Source organism: Mus musculus, chromosome 11 (assembly GCF_000001635.26).
Source record: "Mus musculus strain C57BL/6J chromosome 11, GRCm38.p6 C57BL/6J".
NCBI lineage: Eukaryota > Metazoa > Chordata > Mammalia > Rodentia > Muridae > Mus > Mus musculus.
In genome coordinates this window covers 19,724,596-19,745,123 of record NC_000077.6, presented here as the reverse complement: position 1 = coordinate 19,745,123, position 20,528 = coordinate 19,724,596, and the positions used below count along the sequence as shown (strand labels likewise).

Sequence of the window (20,528 nt, the reverse complement as noted above, 5' to 3'; positions counted from 1 at the left end):
CAAATTTTGTCTCTGTAACTCCTTCTATGGGTGTTTTGTTTCCTATTCTAAGAAGGGGCAAAGTGTCCACACTTTGGTCTTCGTTCTCTTGAGTTTAATGTGTTTAGCAAATTGTATCTTATATCTTGGGTATCCTAAGTTTCTGGGCTAATATCCACTTATCAGTGAGTACATATTGTGAGAGTTCCTTTGTGATTGGGTTACCTCACTCAGGATGATGCCCTCCAGGTCCATCCATTTGCCTAGGAATTTATTTCATAAATTCATTCTTTTTAATAGCTGAGTAGTACTCCATTGTGTAAATGTACCACATTTTCTGTATCCATTCCTCTGTTGAGGGGCATCTGGGTTCTTTCCAGCTTCTGGCTACTATAAATAAGGCTGCTATGAACATAGTGGAGCATGTGTCCTTCTTACCGGTTGGGGCATCTTCTGGATATATGCCCAGAAGAGGTATTGCTGGATCTTCTGATAGTACTATGTCCAATTTTCTGAGGAACCACCAGACTGATTTCCAGAGTGGTTGTACAAGCTTGCAATCCCACCAACAATGGAGGAGCGTTCCTCTTTCTCCACATCCACGCCAGCATCTGCTGTCACCTGAATTTTTGATCTTAGCCATTCTGACTGGTGTGAGGTGGAATCTCAGGGTTGTTTTGATTTGCATTTCCCTGATGATTAAGGACGTTGAACATTTTTTCAGGTGCTTCTCTGCCATTCGGTATTCCTCAGGTGAGAAATCTTTGTTCAGTTCTGAGCCTCATTTTTTAATGGGGTTATTTGATTTTCTGGTGTCCACCTTCTTGAGTTCTTTATATATATTGGATATTAGTCCCCTGTCCAATTTGGGATAGGTAAAGATCCTTTCCCAATCTGTTGGTGGTCTTTTTGTCTTATTGACGGTGTCTTTTGCTTTGCAGGGCAGGATCAATATAGTAAAAATGGCTATCTTGCCAAAAGCAATCTACAGATTCAATGCAATCCCCATCAAAATTCCAACTCAATTCTTCAATGAATTAGAAAGGGCAATCGGCAGATTCATCTGGAATAACAAAAAACCTAGGATAGCAAAAACTCTTCTCAAGGATAAAAGAACCTCTGGTGGAATCACCATACCTGACCTAAAGCTTTACTACAGAGCAATTGTGATAAAAACTGCATGGTACTGGTATAGAGACAGACAAGTAGACCAATGGAACAGAATTGAAGACCCAGAGATGAACCCACACACCTATGGTCACTTGATCTTTGACAAGGGAGCTAAAACCATCCAGTGGAAAAAAGACAGCATTTTCAACAAATGGTGCTGGCACAACTGGCTGTTATCATGTAGAAGATTGTGAATTGATCCATTACTATCACCTTGTACTAAGGTCAAATCTAAGTGGATTAAGGAATTCCACATAAAACCAGAGACACTGAAACTTTTAGAGGAGAAAGTAGGGAAAATCCTTGAAGATATGGGTACAGGGGAAAAATTCCTGAATAGAACAGCAATGGCTTGTGCTGTAAGATCGAGAATCGATAAATGGGACCTCATAGAATCATTATTTTCATTTTGTTTCCTTTTTATTTATTTTTCTCTCATATATTGCATTCCCAACTGCAGTTTCTCCTCCCTCCTCTTCCCTTTCCCCCAGATCTACCTCTGTCTAACCTCTCCTCAGAAAAGAGCAGGCCTTCCAGGGACATCAAACAAATAAAGCATAGCAGGCTACAGTAGGACCAGGCACGTATCCCTACATCAAGACTGAATGAAGCAACCCAGTAGGAGGAAAAGGGTCCCAAAGGCAGGCAAAAGAGTCAGAGACAACCCCATTCCTGTGCCCTTGATCTCTCAGGCTCTTCCAATCCTTCCCCCGCTGGCCCCTCCCCCTTTCCCCCCTCTGCAGGACTACTTTAGCTCTGCCTGAAACTTGCCTGTGAGATTTTGCATCTGCTCCCTTCTTCTTCTTCTTCTTCTTCTTCTTCTTCTTCTTCTTCTTCTTCTTCTTCTTCTTCTTCTTCTTCTTCTTCTTCTTCTTCTTCTTCTTTCTCCTTCTCCTTCTCCTTCTCCTTCTCCTTCTCCTTCTCCTTCTCCTCCTTCTCCTTCTCCTTCTCCTTCTCCTTCTCCTTCTCCTTCTCCTTCTCCTTCTCCTTCTCCTTCTCCTTCTCCTTCTCCTTCTCCTTCTCCTTCTCCTTCTCCTTCTCCTTCTCCTTCTCCCCTCCCCCTCCTCCCCTCCCCCTCCCCCTCCTCCTCCTCCTCCCCTCCCCCTCCCCCTCCTCCTCCTCCTCCCCTCCCCTCCCCCTCCTCCTCCTCCTCCTCCTCCCCTCCCCTCCCCCTCCCTCCTCTTCCCCCTCCCCCTCCTACTTCTCCTTCCTCTATCTTTTTGTTTTTTAGCTGGTGGTGACTGAACGGCGGACATTTTGCGCATGCTCTTTGCCACTGAGGTGAATTACACCCCCATTTGGTTCAAGTTAGCCTGAGCTCTTCACAGGAGAGGTAAAGTGCTTCTGCCCCCTGCCAGAGGAAAGAGGCGGTGGAGACAACTGCTTGAGCAAGAAGATGGGCCAGTCTTCTTTCCACTTCTGTGTTCCAGTCTTTCCTCTTCTCTAAACAAAGGCTCCTGGTATCCAGTACAAGACTTACTTACATAGAGTGGCTAGATGGACAGCCTTTCTTCCTAGGTAAGGGGAGAATTCTCACTGTTATAAATAGATGCTAAGGGTTATTTAATGCTTGTTGTATCTGACATTGTTTGAAATGGTTATTTGTGTGTATTCACTGCTAATCTTTGCCATGCCTCAATGAAGTAGGTGTAATTCTTATTCCTGTGTTATAGGGGAAAGGCCAAGACCCAGGAAGGTTGAGTTGCTGATCAGGACTGTTGTGGGCATGGGGGTCAGACTTTGACCCAGGCAGCTTATTTCTAGAAGCATCTGACACTCCACATTCACCAGGCAGGGCACAGTCTGCATTAGGGCAGGTGTCTTGAGGTCCATCAGCTGCATCTATGTGACTTTTGGGTTTGTGGGGTGTTGTCTCAGGACTTAGCCTTCATCTGGGACTCCTGGGGGAAGGGGCAGGACAGCCTCTCCTGCTGTCCATAACATGAGAGGTGAGTTGTAGCAAGGGATGGTATTTTCCTCTGGGACAGATCCTGCTGTTTCCAACAACATATTAGCTGCGTGTAGAGGTCCAGCCTGTAGTCCTCACTTCATGCAGCAGACATTACAGGATTCCCCAGAATGGGGAGCTATGAAACAAAGACCCCTTGAGCAGAAGACAGAAGTGTACCCTGGGGGACAGCAGAGAGTAGTACTGGTGACATGGGACTAGGGGTTATTCAGGAAGTGGGGCTCACAGAGTTGAACGAGAGACTCTAGCTGCTGCCACAGTACATGTCGCCACTGGGCCGTTAGGTCTTTCCACTGGCCTCTGGTTTCTGGAACTGGAATGTGTGATTGCTCAAGATAATTCCCTTCTGATAGGTGAATGAGTCGCCCAGATACCCAGGTCCCTCCCCATGGTAGGTCTTGGTCATGCTCAGGCCTAGACTACTCAGTATATGGTCTGTTTTGAGTCTGTCCTGTGCTCCCAACTTGCTGGGGCAGCACGATGCTTTGTGTCTATTGCTCAGCACATGAACACCTGACCTGGAAGCTAGGTTATCACCTGATTTGTCAAAGCAGGATCATTGTTTTACAGAAGGAAACACTAGTGTGTACATGCTTTCTAACACAAAGGGTATACACTTGCTGTCTCCCTCTGAAAATAAGGGCTCCCTGAATTGGTCGACAGGAATGTGCTGTGGTATAAGTCAAAAAGAATGTTTTATGTACAAATATAGGGTTAGGGCTTAGCTGAAAAGGTGATGATCAAATCTATATTGGTCTGTGTTATGTGGCTATAACACAATACCATGGTCTATGTAATTTATAGAGTAAAAAGGTTTATTTCAGTCACAATTCTAGTGGCCGGAGGACCCATATTGCATAGTGCTAGCATCCTTATAAGGGCTCCAGACTGTATCATAATGTGGTAGAGAAAGGAAAGAAAACAATTCATGTTTTGCATTGAATGGGACCATAGCCACAGGGCTCTCCCTCCTTATATCAGCCTGCTCTTGAGAACTAATACATCCTGTAAGTCTAGCATTAATCCCTTTGGCTATCTCATCACCACACTGGGGACCAAGCATTTAGCACATCTGGGCAGTGGTGAACCTACATTCCGTGTTTGAAAACAGGGGCAATAAAAATCTTTCAACGAGGTGGCAAGTGGTTTTTAAGTCCCCAGTTCATGGTTTATGTCCTTTCCCTGTGACTCATTTTACTGTTGGAGAGGATTAAGGGCTTAGGCAGGTTACCAGCCATTTTGAGAGATCTGACTCTGGATAGGCCAGAGAGAAGATGTGCTGGAAGTCTGCATGCAGACTACAACCCTTCCTCTGGATGCTGTAGGCCTCTGCGTAGCAGCTGGGATATGTTGTGGGGGTTCCAGCCCCTGTTTTGTCAGTCAGGAAGCAAGGATGAAAGGCTGTGTGAGCCATGTGGTACCTGCAGAACTCTCTTCTGCCCAGCTAGCTCAGCCTTGGTTTCTTCTATGCTTCCTTTCTTCTTCCACCCTACACACATCTTCTTCCCAGGCAGCTTCTTGTTGAGGGCTGTTTGGAGCAACCAGTTCCCCACAGGACAGACCTGAGTCATTCTTCATGGGATGGGGAGTCATGAGAAAGGGGACATGTGGAGACAAGCTGTGGGAGACTTGGCTGCCACTGCTAGCAGAGAGAGAGAGAGAGAGAGAGAGAGAGAGAGAGAGAGAGAGAGAGAGAGAGAGACAGAGAGAGACAGAGAGACAGAGACAGAGACTCTGGATGCTGGGTAGTGCCTTGGTAGGTGACAGCAGGGAACATGCAGAAAGAAGAGAGCCTGAAACCACCTTGTAATGAAGAGTAGCCTGAATCTCCAGAAGGTTTTGGGAGACACAGTTTTAACTTGTACATTAGTCCTCTGGGCTGAAAGCATAGCTCAGTGGTGGAGTGCTTCCTGCCTGCCTAGCATGTGCAAGGTTCTGGACATGACCTCTAGTGCCTGAGAGCAAAATCAAACCAGCCTGGCTGTATGGCACGGGCTTTACCTCCCCTTCAGCTGGCACCCTCACACTGCCCAGACAGAGGGATGCAACGGTCATTCACGGAGGGGCTGAGGGTCCCCAGCTACTGAATACTCTTGCTACTGTGAACCGCACACATTACAGACAAAGTACCGTTTCCCTCTGAATTCTTGAGGAAATTGCTCTCATATACAATACCAACCCTTGGCTGGGCGACAGAAACAGAGTGTCGTTTGCATGCCATTACCAGGCTGTGAAGTCTGGTCAGAGCTGCCTTTTTGGAGTTTCCAATCTTTTGGGATCCTTGGAGGGTCGGCCTGCGGGTCAGGTTTGTTTAGTCTGCTCCACAGTGGTGTAAAGTGGCCTTGGCTGTGGAGCCCACCTAAGGAATACTGTGTCTGTGTGATTCTCCAGCCATTCCTTGGAGCTGTGTATATATGTTTCATTTTCTAATAGGCAAGGCTGAATTGGGTTTCATTGTTAATAGATGGTAAATTGTTTCTAAAAACAGCCTCATCCTTGCTTTGAAAGTAAGCCTGAGTTCAGAGGGCTCTGGCTTTAAGGGTGACCCTCATTTCCCTGGGAAAATCACACCACACTTCTATGTTTTGCAATATATTATGCACTTTCTGGATTTTTTTGGGAGACTCATCTGAACTTCAGCTATGTTAAAACTTGCAATTGAAGGCTAACACACAGGAAAAGTAGCCTCTTTTGTACTCGCGCAGTGACTTTTAATAAACACAGAAGAACACAGCAACAAGAAATACAGACGGGCACCCAGGGGCCCTTCCTTGTCCTCCGCTTGAGCACAGAGAAGTTTACATTTTCTGTTTATAATTTATTTGAGTGTTCTCTGTATTAGAACTATTCCTTTTTGTCCACTGTCTGACTCACTCCGTGCAGATGGAGAGGGAGAAAGCTTGTCTGACCACTGGGAAACAAGAAACAGTGCCTGTAAAGTCCTGAGTGTGGCCTGAGACCCATGTCGGCTCTGCAGAGTCACCAGGCTCTGGTTAACATGGGACCCATTTGTATACACCACCTACTCAAATCTCAAATCACATTCCCTTTCTTACTTCTCACAATAAAAACCTGCTTTTATGGGCTGGAGAGATGGTTCAGCAGTTAAAAGCATTGTCTGCTCTTCCCAAGGACCCAGATTAGATTCCCAGGAGCCACGTGGTGGCTCAGGATTGTATGTAACTCTAGTTCCAGAAAATCCGATGTCTTTTGCCTCTGTGGGCACCAGTGTGAAAGTGGAACACAGATATACATGCAGACGAAACACCCATACACATAAAAGATTAAAGATATCTGCCTTTAGAACATTAGCTTGTGGCACGTGTCTCTCTAGTTCTTACTCTGGTTCTGTGAGCCATGTGGACTCTCTGTGCACAGTTATGGACACACACATGCCTGGGTTTGTATGTGGAAGTCGGAGAACAACTTTCCAGAGTCAGTTTTTCCCAATTAACCATGTGGGTCCCAGGGGTCAAACTCAAGTCATCAGACTTGGTGGCAAGTCCTTTTACCTGCTAAGCCATTTCACTGGCCCCTTATGGCAAAATACTGACTCAGAGGTGTTTAGGAGTGAACAGATAGCCCTCCCAGCCCTCCTGTCTTTCTGAAGGAATCTGTCCCAAGCCCTAGGTCTGCAGGCTTTTTCCTCCTCTCAGAAGTAGTTCAATTTCTCTCTTCAGAAGCCCTTCATCTCCCAGAACAGCTTTCATTACAGCAACATAAATAAAAAGTGACATAAAATTATATAGCCTTGTGTAAAGTAGTTTAAGGAAAATGTCTTTTACGGCAGCTTTTATGATTTCACCAATTAGTTATTAGACTTTCTCCATTTTTAATTTGCCATCCTCCAAGTGCATTTTCAACGTTTCTCCCCTCTCTCCTCTGAGTAGTGGTGTGAGGGCTGACGGGCCCCAGTGTAGGCTGGCTTTCTTGATGCATAGAGGCATTCCATTACAGCATGTTGCTAGATGCGGACAAAGCAAGGCCTGGGGGAGGGAAGCTGGTGCCCAGTTACTTTTAAGTGAAGAGTGTTGGTCTTGTGGCAAGCACTGCCCTGGGCCACCACTAAAGGTAGTAGCAGATAGACCACAGGGTCGCACGGCAGTGGCTGGACCTTAAGCTGATAAATCCTGAGTTTTTAGTGACTTTCCAAACATTCCCAGGAAGTGTGAATTGCAGAGATTTACTCCTGCCAAAATTTAATCGTGCAGAAAAAGTAAAATTTAGATCAGCGTATAGATTATTTTTAATGCGATTGCTCGACAGAAAAGGGCGAGGAAGGCAGAGTGGAGTCCTTAGAACGGGCGAGTCTAGACCATTGCAATTTGATTCATTTAGGGGAATTGTGTTCGGTTTGAGGCTTTGGCTTGGGCGAGGCTGTTCCTTCTGGGAGTGCATGATGTCATTGTGTCAAGCATGTCACAGCCAAGGCATTCTGGTATTTATGTTGGCCTCAGATCTAGCTCAGAGGACATGGCAGCCTCAATTTATTGCTACTTTAACTTTGTTTAGTCATGGAGAGGTTTTATTTATGTTGGTAAATTTCAAACAGTGGCCAACAGTGACCACACAATGAAAGGGCCTGCAAGATCCATCATCGGTAAATCACCTTGTTGCTGAGTTTCTTTAATTAAGGAAAAACTCTGTGTGTTGATCCCTGTGGTTGCTGGAAGGAACGTGGGGCGGGGAATTGCTTTGATTAATCCATCTATCAGCCTTGGAGGGTGAGTCTCCTGTTTCTGATTGTAGCTGGGCAAAGACCTAAATAAAAATTTATCTTGTCAAAACCTATGGTCTAACTGAAAGCAAATAAAAAAGTTTTATGACAGCCACATAAAGTTAAATAAATAGCTGGGAGGTGCACCGTGTCCTGCGGATGCTTCTCAGCAAAGCATGTGGCTGTTTCTGAGGGTGAGCTCAGCGAACTGAGAAATCACCTTTAATGGTCCCCTCGGTACTGTAACCAGCAACTGCTCTCTTTGTCTAACGTTCTAGGCTTTAGTCCCTGATTAAAACCAAAGGCTCGGCCTTGACACTGGGTGCTGTTTGAGCTACTCAGGGTAGAAGGCACAGTGTGTGCTATTCCAAGAAAAAATGAAATAACCAAGTTCTAGAGGAACTTTATATACACAGTGTCCTTAGATCACTTTCACCCTCAAGACCTCCCCCCATCTTTCAAGTGTGCTTATAAAGGGAGAAAACCTTGTCTTTTGCAACTGTGTGGGACCTTTTTTATTGATCTCTGGAAGGTGGTAGTTTTCACAGTGTGGGGGAGGGGAGCAGCAGTGAACTTTTTTTTTTTTTTTAAATGAAATCAGAGACTGGGACTTCGCCTCTGGTTGGACTCAACTCTCAGATATAGTTTTCCCTGTTCTGTAATAGTCTGGAAGAATATGCTGGGACAGAGGGCCTTTCCCACCAAGTATAGACTTCTCTCTCAGCATGGGATCACAGTGGAATACATTTTATTGCTAGTTAAAAAATATTTTTGAGTCAAATGAAAGACAGCAGTTGATGCTGAAGAAGGCTGCTCTTGATACAAGCATGGACTTAGGGTGAGTTGCTTTCCTTTTTAGGTTATGGAGAGGCTGTTCTCCTGGTCACGCTGTAGGAGCCTCTAACAGTGAAGGGCGATCTCTTGGCCCTGGATGTATTTGGCAACCAGTCCCTGTCTGTTTGATAGAATTACACCATAAGCGTGGGCTCGAGGAGTCAGATATGTTGAAGGGCTTGGAGTTGTAGGCACCCGTGTAGACAGTGCCTGTGTTGACAGAGTGAGGCTACGTGTGGATGTCAGCTGACAAATACACTGGCTGTTGCTTTCTTGTTACTGCGTCCTGCCTTTATTAAGGGAGTATGGCTACTGAGTAAGTGACTCAGGCCAGTAGGCATGGTGGTGATGTGTAACTGGGAAGTCTGCTCTATCAGAGTCTAGTTAGGAGATCGTGGAAAAGCGTGATAGGGGTGGGAGTGAGGGTGTGGGTGGGGCACTCTCACTTAACTAACTGGGTCAGTGTCCCTGAGCTGGAGGCTTGAGTTCCTTTAGAGGCAGGTACAGGGCAACACAAAGACCTGCCTTGTCCGGAGGAGGATTCTCAACTTTTTAAAGATTTATTTTATTAAAAAAAGTGTTTGTGTGTGGTGTGGTGTGTGTGTGTGTGTGTGTGTGTGTGTCTGTAGGTACTTGAGGAGGCTAGGAGAAGGCATTGGATCCCCTAGAGCTAGATTACTGGTGGTTGTGAGTCATCCTACATGGGTGCTGGGTGTTATAGTTATAAAACGATAAAGAACTCTAAAATGTTCTATGGGAGTGTGCTGAGGTATGGGGGAAGGGGGTCCCTCGGTGGGCCCATGTCAAGGCATCTCTTCCCCCTGAGGGAGCAGCCACATGATGGTATAGTATAGAATAGAGTTTATTCAGGGCATGGGGAGGGGAATTAAGAGAGTAGTAGAGACAGAAAGAGAGAGTAGAGAAATAGAGGCCATGACCATGTGTGTGGGGTGTGTGTGTGTGGAATGGGGAACAAGGGGCAAGAGGCAAGGGAGAGGAGCAGGAGTAAGAGAGAGTAAGAGAACAAGCAGCCCCTTTTATAGTGGGCCAGGCCTACCTCGCTGCTGCCAGGAAACTGGGGGTGGAGTCCAGACAGAATATCAACACTGGGAACTGAACTCATGTCTTCTGCAAGAGCAGTGTGTGCTTTTAACCACTGAGCCATCTTTGCAGCGTCCTCCCCCTCCCCCCTGATCTCCTCCAAAAATGCGGGGTTTGCTGGAGTGTGAGGACTCCTGCAGAGCGCCATGGTAAATAGCATCTTCTGCTCCTCCTGATTGTGTGGGAGCTGTGCCACCTTTCTTCATCCCCTGGGTGAGATGAAGAGTTCTGTCACGTTGTTAGCCACTCCATGATCTTCTGTTTGCAAAAATGTTCTTAATTCAACATTACTACCATGGTTCTTAGCCCAGGATGCCCTTCAAAATCTCCTGGGCAGCCTTAAAAAATATTGATGCCCAGGCTGCCCCCTAGACCAATGAAATAAGAATCTTTGGGGACAATGCCTAGACATCAGTAATTTTAAAAGCTCCCCAGGTGATCCTAATGGGCAGCCAGGGTTGAGAGTATGAATATGAAATATGCAGTTCCAGATAAATAATGAAAACTTCAGATTTGATTTCAAATTACACTTTGTCTTTTCTTTCTGAGGCCTGCAGCACTGAGCTGGGGTAGACAGCAGGGGACTCCCGCACTTCCACTGACTGTCCTGTGACTGGGCTTGGGTGTGGGGCAAAGGCAGGGGACTCCCTTACTTCCATGGACTGTCCTGTGACTGGGCGTGGCGTGGGGGAGAAAGGCAGGAGAGTCTAAATTGGCACCACTTGAGTTAAGGGTAGCCTTTTCTGGCTACAGTGGACTTATAAAAACTTTTATTTCTCAATTGACAAATAGTAATTATGTCTGCTTTGGATATATAACATGATATTTTGATCTACGTATACATTACAGAAAGTTTCAGTCAAATTAATTAAATATTCATCATATCACCAACTCATTTCTTATAGTGAGAATATTAGAAATCTATTCTTTTATCAATTTGAAAATACATAATACATTATTATTAACTAGAGTCCTCATCTCGTGTAATAAATCACAGAAACGTGTTCTTTCTTCAGTCCAGCCACCTTTCTACCCCGTGTTCCTGTAAGATAGACTTTATGTAGTTGAGAAAGTAGAGTATTTGTCTCTCTGTGCCTGGCTTATTTTGCTTATTGTTCTGTTCTCTAGGACCATTAATGCTGCTGAGAAGGACAGAGTTTCCTGTGCTGCATGGTAGAGACTGCACGGGCATCTATTTGTATATGCACCTATCTCATTTTATCTGTTGGCCTCTGGAGGGACATTTCAGTTGCTTCCATCTTGGCTGTTGCAGACAGTGTTCTGACGACTGTGGAGTGCAGACATCATCTCTTCCGCATATGGATCCAGTTCCTTCAACTGTGTACCTAGAAGTGCAGTTGCCGGATCAGATGGTAACTTTTCCAAAGTGGCTGTAATCATTCACTATGGCAGATGTTTAAAGTGGCCTCCTTGTAGGTTAGGAATGAGCATTAGTGTATCCTTCAGGGAATGCTTCTCTTCCCCAGGAGTTTCTTCTCTGCAGTTGCCTCTGGGGTTCTAGTAATCTGATCTGCACAACGAAGCTTTGTGTGTGTCCCAGTTGCTCCCCAGGGGGCTCTCTCAGTGAAAGACCCTTTAAGGTGGTGTCAGGCTGGTCTTCAGAAATGCTATCCATAGCTTCCCTTTAAGAGTTCCTATAAGCAATATGTCACCAGCCTCTGGTGCTCCATGGATTTTAGGGGACACCTTGGGAAAACTCTTTTTTAAAAAAAAGTCAAATGAGTGTTGAACATGTGCACGTTTCTACCCCTGTTCTTTGCCAGTCTTCCCTTTCCCATAAACTCTCATGTATATGCCATTCCACTCCACTCCCCAGATACCAAAAATTTCCCTCAAAGCCATCTTTTTAGGTATAGAATGTAAGATTGTACCTCAGCCAGTGAGGAGCAGCCAACATTGCCTCTGTTTTAGGGATAAAAGATTAAAATCTTTCAGCTGGCTGTGCCTGCTTTCCTGTTTGGGTCTGCTAAGCATCCTGAGGAGGAGTGAAATTGCCTTGCTGAGATCTCCTAATTTGAGTAGTGCTCTCTTGATCTGTGACCCGATCCTGTCTTCAATGTTGGCTCAGTCATGTGGATTATCTCATGTGGATTATTCCTGCTTCCCTTGCAGCTAGGCTGAGTGACTAAAAGGGGTCAGTGGCATGGTGAGTGTAAATGGCTTCCAGGACATGACTTTCAAGATGTTTGCAACTTATTACTAAACCTCGGTGGGGCCGTGAAATGCAGCCCATTTTGGTTAAATGAGGCTTGCTCTGGAGACCCAGTAGAGACCCAGGAAGAAACTCTACAAGGGACAGAACAGTGAGCCACATTCCCAGAGATAGGTGCATGACACCACAGAGCCCCCAACTCCATAATTCTGTGACTCTAAGTCACGCAGACAATGTCCTAAGCTTCTGGTATTCTCGCTAGGCTCCCCCTCCACAGTTACCAGGTAACAGCAAGGTAGCCCATCCCACTATAAAAGGGGCTGCTTGGCCCCACCTCTCACTCTTTAAGCTCTCACCTTTCTTACTCTCATCTCTAGCTCTCCTTCTCTCTCTCTCTCTCTTGACTCCTCTCTTCACGTGGCCCTGGCCGGCCTCTCTCCCTCTTTCTACCTTCTCTCTTCCTTCCTGCCTTTCTACAATAAAGCTCTAAAACCACAGACTGTCTCTGCTCATCAAGGCCTGCCATGCTTAAACGATGGAATAGGCTTTCCTCTAAAGAGTGGTGTCTAACCTCCTACAGAAGGCCTTCCTGCATTCCAGCCACGACTGGGAACCACCCAGCATCTCCTCTCTCCCTGCTCTCTCCTCTGTTTGGTCCCAGAGCTGAACAAGCCCCCACCCCCTGCCCCCCAGCCTCCATTTTGTTGTTCAGCTCTTCCTAGGTGTCCAGCAGTGTCTGGGATGCCTGAGACTGAGAACCTGTTATCTCTGGCCTCCATGAGGCCCAGAAACCTAGGACTACCCCTTGTCCAACCTCCCCCCCCCCACCCCTAGTGGGCTGGGTCCGTAGCTTTCCACAGCGAGACACCCAACCCGGGGCTGCTGCGTCTGCCTGCCCAGAGCATTGGAACTCTGGCGGGATGTGGGTTTTCTCCCACTCCCTTTATTCCCCGATGCCCACTGCCCTGCAAACCTCCTCAGCATCCTGCTTCCGACTTTGGGACCAAGATGGCTCTTCTATGCCCACTGGCTGCATCCATCCAACTGAAAAGGGCAATAAGTTACAAACAGCTGGGACCTCATGACTCACACACCCAGTGATCACTGAAAGATTTACGTATGAGAGAAATAGACATTCATCTTTTAAATTCCATCACATAGCATAACCTTTCTGACATTCACAACTAAATTTTATACTTACCCATATAGAGTTCTGTCCTGAGCTGGAAGGACGTGAAGCAGGAGCTGCAGGAGGTTACAGGCTGCAAGGACACAGACACCACAGACTAGAAAGATGGCGGCCCCTTTTAGGTAGTAGCAAAACATGTGGTCAAATTGCATATCGGAAAACAGACCAGATGTTTGTAGAAATGGTTTTTAAAAGGTCAGCATGCTGATGGTGTAACCTACTTCCTGTCGAAAGTAGAAAAGTCCAGCAGAGTTGCACTCAGCCAATAGCTAACTGGTCTATGAGTAGATGTGGAAGGAAGGGTAGCTTTGTTAAGAAACAGACTTTCCTGCAGCATGAGCTCTCACGTGACAGTGTCTAGCCAGCACTCTGTGCTCTTAGCAATATTGAATAGGCTGTGTTTGTACCTATAATTGAAGCCATTCTAAGAAGTGATGGCAGAATAGCAGTCTAGAACCGCCTTGTCTGAGCTGTCTTCCCTGGAGCTGGTGAGATGGCTCAGCAGGTAAAAGTGCTTGATCTCATGGTAGAAAGACAGGCTGCTTTCACAGGTTATTCTTTGACCTCTCCAGGCATACTCTGACACACACATTCACACACATAAAATAAATGTGTGTGACACCTCATGTGAAAAGGGAAAGTTCTCTGCCATACAGTGAGAATTAGCCAAGGTGAATGTGCGGTCAGAGCTGCCTGTGCAGTTGCCACTGTACTTAGCTTGAGTGCTGAGGTGAGAATGCAGGTCAGTGTCCAAGAGGCCCGAGACTTTAGGCTTGACAGCTCTGTCCCGTAAGTACAGGCACATACACTGGAAGAACTGTTCTAAGAAGCAAAAAGCCCAAAGCACCAGTCTCTACAGTGCTGCCTGGGCTCTTGAGCTTGTTGTCATAGAAAGAGGCTGGCAATGGCGGCCATGTGCTCGCCAAAGTCCCTCTCTGATGGGGTCAAGATGATGACAGCTGAGGAACCCCGTAGCAGGGGAAGCAGCCGATGGGATATTCTTAGAAAGGAGACAGGACTGCTGCTTAAGAGTCCAAGCAAGGGTGAGCCACTCTCTATTGTCCAGCGGAATGTGGCAAGTTGCCCATTGGCAGCTCCTGGGCATCTCTTCCCAATCTCTTCCCTTTCATGGAGTTTTCATCACCATGTCTGGTTTATTAGCTACCATTTCTATTTAGGTATGTGATGGAGAGAGAGCCCACAGACCATCTAGCCATAAGGACCTCACTTGGGTTTGTTGGAAGTGTGAGCCCAGACACATACTCCAACTTGGCACTAACGGAGGTTGCTGCTTTAGTTGGTATCTCTCTCTGTATATTCTAAGGAGGATTCACCAGGCGATTGGGAGTATGGGTAGCCAGGATCACAGAAAATGTCTTCTCATCGTCACTGTCCTTTCCTTCTTCCTGGTAATATTAGCCTTGGAGCCTTCTTGGAATAAAGGCCATGTGATGGTTTGTATATACTTGGTCCAGGGACTGGCATTACTAGAAGGTGAGGACTTGTTGGAGTAGGTGTGTCACTGAGTGTGGGCTTTAAGGCTCTCATCCTAGCTGCCTGGAAGCCAGGCTTCTATCAGCCTTCAGATGAAGATGGAGAACTCTCAGCAACTCCTGTACCATACCTGCCTGGATGATGCCATGCTCCCACCTTGAGGATAATGGACTGAACCTGTGAACCTGTAAGAGCCCCAATTAAGTGTTGTCTTCCTAAGAACTGCCTTTGAATTCAATGTGTAGCATTTTTCTTTCTGAGTTTTATAGAGCTGTTTTATCAGTTGTCTTTTGGAGTAGATGGATAGACACCAGGGTTTCCCAAACACCTGCTCAGTGCAGTCCCCATGTACTTGTGGAAAGCTTCCAGGAATGCTTGCCCCTCTTCTTCCCGGTCATCCTCTGTGCCCAATGACAAAGCCAGCACCTAGCTCCAGAGAGTTTCCTGCTAGCACACCCAGGTTTTGTATGTCATTTAGCGGCTGCATACTTCAAGGGAGATCCGTGCCGTCTCCTCTTCCAAAGCAGAGGTGGCATCTCCAAGTCAAGCAAGAGATTCCCAGCCCACTTAATAGTGGTGGGTGAAGGAACTGTCAGATTGTCTCCCTGTGGGTCGTGGACACCATGCAGGGACAGACTTGAGGACAAAGCTAACACGCTTGGGAGAGCAGAGCTGAGAGATGGAGAGAGCTGGCTCTTTGATGGTATTAGATTAAGAATTAAGCACTAAGGTTTGTTTTCTAGACTTCTTGCTTTATGGGAACTTTACTGCTTAGGCCATTCGGCTGACTCACTGCTGTATGCCTGACATGCCAGAGCACTGCTCCCTGTTCACAAACGGCCTGGCAGGACCTGCTTATCCTAAGGTCTCCTGGTTGGAGTTCTTCCCGCTGCTGAGTTCTCTACAACTCCAAGACCTACCTCCTGGGAGGTGGTCCAGCCTTGACCATCCACTGCTTCATGGTAAGCAGGGGTCGGTCTTTCTAGGAATAATCCACTGTACGTTCTTACAGTTTAGCAAAGACTGAGCTACACCTTTGAACAAGATTTCCCAGAAGGCATGTAGCTCATAGAATATAAGTAGACTGTTGTCCAGCTGTGGCACTGGTATAGACCTGTTTTGAGAATGTCTCAGCAGGCCGGTACCCCAACAACCCCTTGTCCTCATCATGCTTTTGGAAGAGTGGAAACACTTTCTGGCACTAGTCCCTGTGCCGTGCAAAATGTGGTTCAAGGATTAGTGGGGAAATCATTAGAAATGCAGAATTTCAGGCTGCCCGCCCCGCTGAATTATAAGCTGTGTTTGAAAGTCTGGGCTAACTGCACGGAAAGGAAAGCTTAACAAGTGATTCTAGCTACTGCTTCCCCTTTGAGTCAACCGTTACGGTTGGGGATGATTTAAAATGTGTTCCTTAAAGGTTCATGACTTAGACGAGGCATAAAGTACAGTGACATATATATATTTATGAAAATGCCATAATGAAACCTGTTATTTTGTAAACTATCTAAAATCATTCTTTACAAAAAGCTACAGTCCTCAGAGTACTGGTATTGGCAGGTTATCTCAGAGCCATAAAGAGGTGGGACCGACTGGGTGGTCTATCCCTTAAGAGGGCCTCTCTCTGGTTCCTGTTTTGTACTGTGATGCTGTGATGTCATTAGGCTCTCCCCAGAGGCTAAACCAATAAGGCTACTGGAGGCTGTGTGCTAAATAGATCTTTTTATGGGGTTAACCTGCCTCAAGCATTTCATTATAGTAATGTGTGCTGAGCAGTTACATCCTCATTTCCTGTTTCAGGTCTGAGCGCTCTTTCTGGAATGTCTGACAATGGAACACTATTTAGTTATTTGTGGTAGGGGAAACTCCACCCACACGGTCATGGGGCCCTAAGGGTTGAAGAAGACAATAGCTAGCTAGCATCTCTATAAATCCACATTGGCCATTAAAAAAACTCCAACTGTGCTTGTGGGCAGCTCCATCCAGGAAGAGGCTGATCTTGTTCACTTTATTTTTTTCTGTCTTCTTTTATTAGGAAAGTAATATTAAAATATTAGCATTTAAGACAAGAGTGAGTTTTATGTTGGTTGACATTACCTTTCATCTCTGTCTACATACGTATTCGATTTTACATATCTGATTCAATATCTTATGATTCAATTTTGGATTCTCCATTTTCATTGAGTAATGCTGAGATGAACTTGCATCTCACCAATCCCTCCTCCTTTCCCAGTGTTTTCCTGGTCTTTGCTTCCAGAGGTAACTAACATGGAAAACTTAATTCAGTGCTGCAAACCTTTCTCCACCATCACAAGAACATCCATGGAATGTATAAATAAGCAAAATTCCATTCTTTTCTGTTTCAACACGAATCTGAGTGCATGAAGCATTTCTTTGCTTATTGCTTCTCTCTATCATGGGTCTTTCTCTGGGTCAGCAGGCATGGAAATATCATATGGCTGACACACACTGCTCCGTGGCATGGATGTCCCATGGTTCCTTCACTCCAACCTGTGATGGATCCTCAGGTTATTTCTGGTCTTTCCAGCTGTTTCCTTACCCACAGAATTGTCTCAGTGAAATCTTATGTACGGTTATTTACAGCCCTTAATTAAGACACTTGTGAGGGATATTAGCGGATCAAAGGACATATAGACTATAGTAAGGTAGTTGTAACAAATAGTTCTACACATAAATGTTTCAGCTAGATTAAGACAAACCAGTCCAAGTTACTGTCAAGTCGTCAGGAGTCCCGGCACCACACAGTCATTCAGAGGGCCAGGCTGAGCGATCTCTGTTTCCATTAACAAGTGAGTCTAGTACCATAGCTGACTGACGACATCTGGAACTACATTTGTGTCTAAAGAAGAAGAATCAGTGTTTGTGAGTGACCCCTTTCTTCGAAGAGAGCATCAATGAGTGTTTCTGTCCCTGTTAGTAGGCTACTTTGGAAGCGATGGCAACACCTGGCATTCTCTCTAGCAAGGCACAGTGCACCAGTGACAAAAGCCATGCCAGCAGAATCAGTCTCTACATTTTTCTAAATCTGATGATAGATAATACTATCATGCTCACGGTAATTGTCCTGAATCTCAGTGTTTCAGTATTTTCCCCTTAAGTCTAGCTGATTCATCTCTTTTCTTTTTCCTTTCCCAATTCGTCTATTGTCTTCCTGACTTTTTAACTAAGGATGAATTCATTTTTATTATCTTATTTATCTCCCCCTTCGCTTGTTAATTTTACTGTGGGGTTTACTAGTCCTTTTGAGGGTACTCTAGAATTTAAAAATTTATTTTATGCTATCAGGGTTTTGCCTGCATGGTATCTGTGTGCCACATTCATGCAGTGCCTGTGTCCTGTGGCAGACAGAAGAGGGTACCTGACCTCATGGACCTGCAGTTACAGACAGATGTGAGCCACTGGGAATTAAACCCAGGTCTTCTGTAAGAGCAGCCAATACTTTTAATTACCAATTCATCTCTCCAGCTCCAGAGGTTACCCTAGAATTCAAATATTTTTGAATAAGATGAAATAAGCTTACAATGGCTTTGAAATAATTTAACACCAGGAGGTGAGTGTATATGAAACCGAGAAGTGGATGAGTTTACAGTTGGAGAGTCTGGGTGAGAGGAATGGTGCTTTATGCTTATTTTCAAGCTTGCAGTTTTTCATCATACAAAAGAGAAATAGCTTGTGAGCAACATCGTAGAGACAATCTCCGATGGCTCACAGTCCAGTTCCAAACCCTGTCCATTTCATTTTGTATAATATTCCCCAAATGAGGTCTCTAGCATAAGGGAGCTTCCAGGCTTGAAGAGCATAGCACATATTGTGGGGTGGATTTTTGGTTTCATGTGAAATGAGCATTGGCTTGGAGCCCGCCATCTCTGAGCCTTAGTGCTTACAAGCAATGTCAAGGGCAATCTGTTTTTTCTTTTCTTTGTGCCTAATACTTTAGTACCTTTGAAATGGGCTTCACCACATGCCACAAGACCAGCCCCTTGCTCCTGAATATTCCACACAAAGAGCGAACAGATAAGATGGGGTTTGGATTAATACTAGATGCCAGGTGTTAAGCTCAGTATTTCATATATGGAATTTCCTGGGATTCTCTCAGTTGACCCTGTGGAAAGATACAACCATCATGCCATGGTCTCAGAACAGGAAAACGGGTGCTTGGACAGTTTACATATTCCCACAGGGTCACACAGTAAGAAGGAAGGTACAGGCTTAGCCAGGCCAGGACTTTTAGACTCTGAAATGTGAACTTTACTGGGAATGGTCTATGCTACTTTAATTTCTATAGATTAAGTCAACTCTAGGCCCTTTGAAGTATTCAGCTCGCCACGATGAAGATGGAGGAGAATTTGGAAGGTAGACTCAAGAGTTATTGAATTATGACCGGTCCTAGAAGCTTCTATAGGCTCAGTTGGGACCCTCTGTCTGATCATCATTTCAAGAGACTCAGTAGACAAGAGAAGCCTGTGTCTGGGATTGTCTGTAGATCACATGTGGCTTTGGTTCTCCTGCAGCAGTAACAGGGAGAGGACTCTACAAGTGGGTCTAGCCACGCTTGATGCCACTGGAAGAGGGGACAGGATAGACTTAGAAGGAATCGCCTGCTCCAAAGATCAAGGTATGTGAAATCGTCACGACAAAACACTCCAGGACTGTCTTTGGATTACTGGGCTGGAGTCAAACACCAGGGATGAGGAGATGTACACTTTGATAGGTTGCACATTATTTAAAGTTGGCATGGGGGAAAGGGAGTGGAGAGAAGATAGGGAAAATTAGGGGGTGCTGTTTTAGTTAGGGTTACTGTTGCTTTGACCAAGGCAACCTGGGGAGGGAAGGGTTTATTTGGTTTAAACTTCCCTATCACTGTTCATCATGGAAGGAAGTCAGGACAGGAACCTAGAGGCAGGAGCTGATGCAGAGGCCACAGAGGGATGCTGTCTACTAGCTTGCTTCTCATGCAGCCTCCTTTCTTATAGAATCCAGGACCACCAGCCCAGGGATGACCCATGAACAAAGAGTTGAGCCCTCCTCTGTCAATTACTAATTAAGAACATGTCCTTCAGGCTTGCCTGCAACCCTATTGAGACATTTTCTTGATTGAGGCTCCCTCCTCTCTGATGATTCTAGCCTGTGTCTAGTTGACATAAAACAAGTACAGGTAGGGAGGAGGCTAACTTACAAGAGAGGGCTTATGCAGAATCCGTGTGAAAAGTCTCCATTGCACAACACAGAAATATAATTGGAGGGATAATAGAATACATTTGATAGGGAAGGAGTGGGGAAGATAGGGGGCTTAAAATACTAGACAGGGATAAGAAGGGAGGATGGGGAGGATCATAGTGGGTTAACAAAAACCAAGGATATATGAAAAAATCCTATGGAAACACCCTGTTGATAAGCTAAATTCAAAGTATAATAATAATAATAATAATAATAATAATAATAATAATAATAATAATAATAAATTCCAATAGAGGTACCTTACATAGGTAGATAATGCTGCTCCAGAAGACATCCGTTATTAAATCACAATGCAAGGCGTGGGATAACCCTTTGCAGGTAACTGGTCAAGGAGGCCCCAAAGATCTGCTAAACAACACAGACTGTTGCCATTGTCCTTTGGTTACATGCTAAGAGCCTATTATAGAAGATACAACACACTTTGCTTGCAGGACATAGAGAAATCAATCTCAAATTGACTGGTAAGTTCTTCCCTGCTGCTTAGCTTTCATAGTGCCAGAAGGTGCTATGTAGGCTGCTAGGGGAGAAAAGACTTCAGTGGTCTTCGTACACTGGAATCTGCATGCTACAATACTGACCTGCCAGGAAAGACATGCCCACGGTGGTCATGCTATAGTCGTATGGACTGTTACAGGGTAACTGGACA

General features: G+C 45.4%; 1 long non-coding RNA gene across 1 annotated transcript; it reads left to right on the top strand.

The window, feature by feature from the left end:
- The first annotated feature begins 2,416 nt into the window (after positions 1-2,416).
- On the top strand, positions 2,417-19,260 carry Gm39602. Its single transcript, XR_872269.1, has 3 exons — positions 2,417-2,667; positions 10,899-11,143; positions 19,156-19,260. It is a non-coding gene; the product is annotated as a predicted gene, 39602 (long non-coding RNA).
- The last annotated feature ends 1,268 nt before the right edge of the window (positions 19,261-20,528 follow it).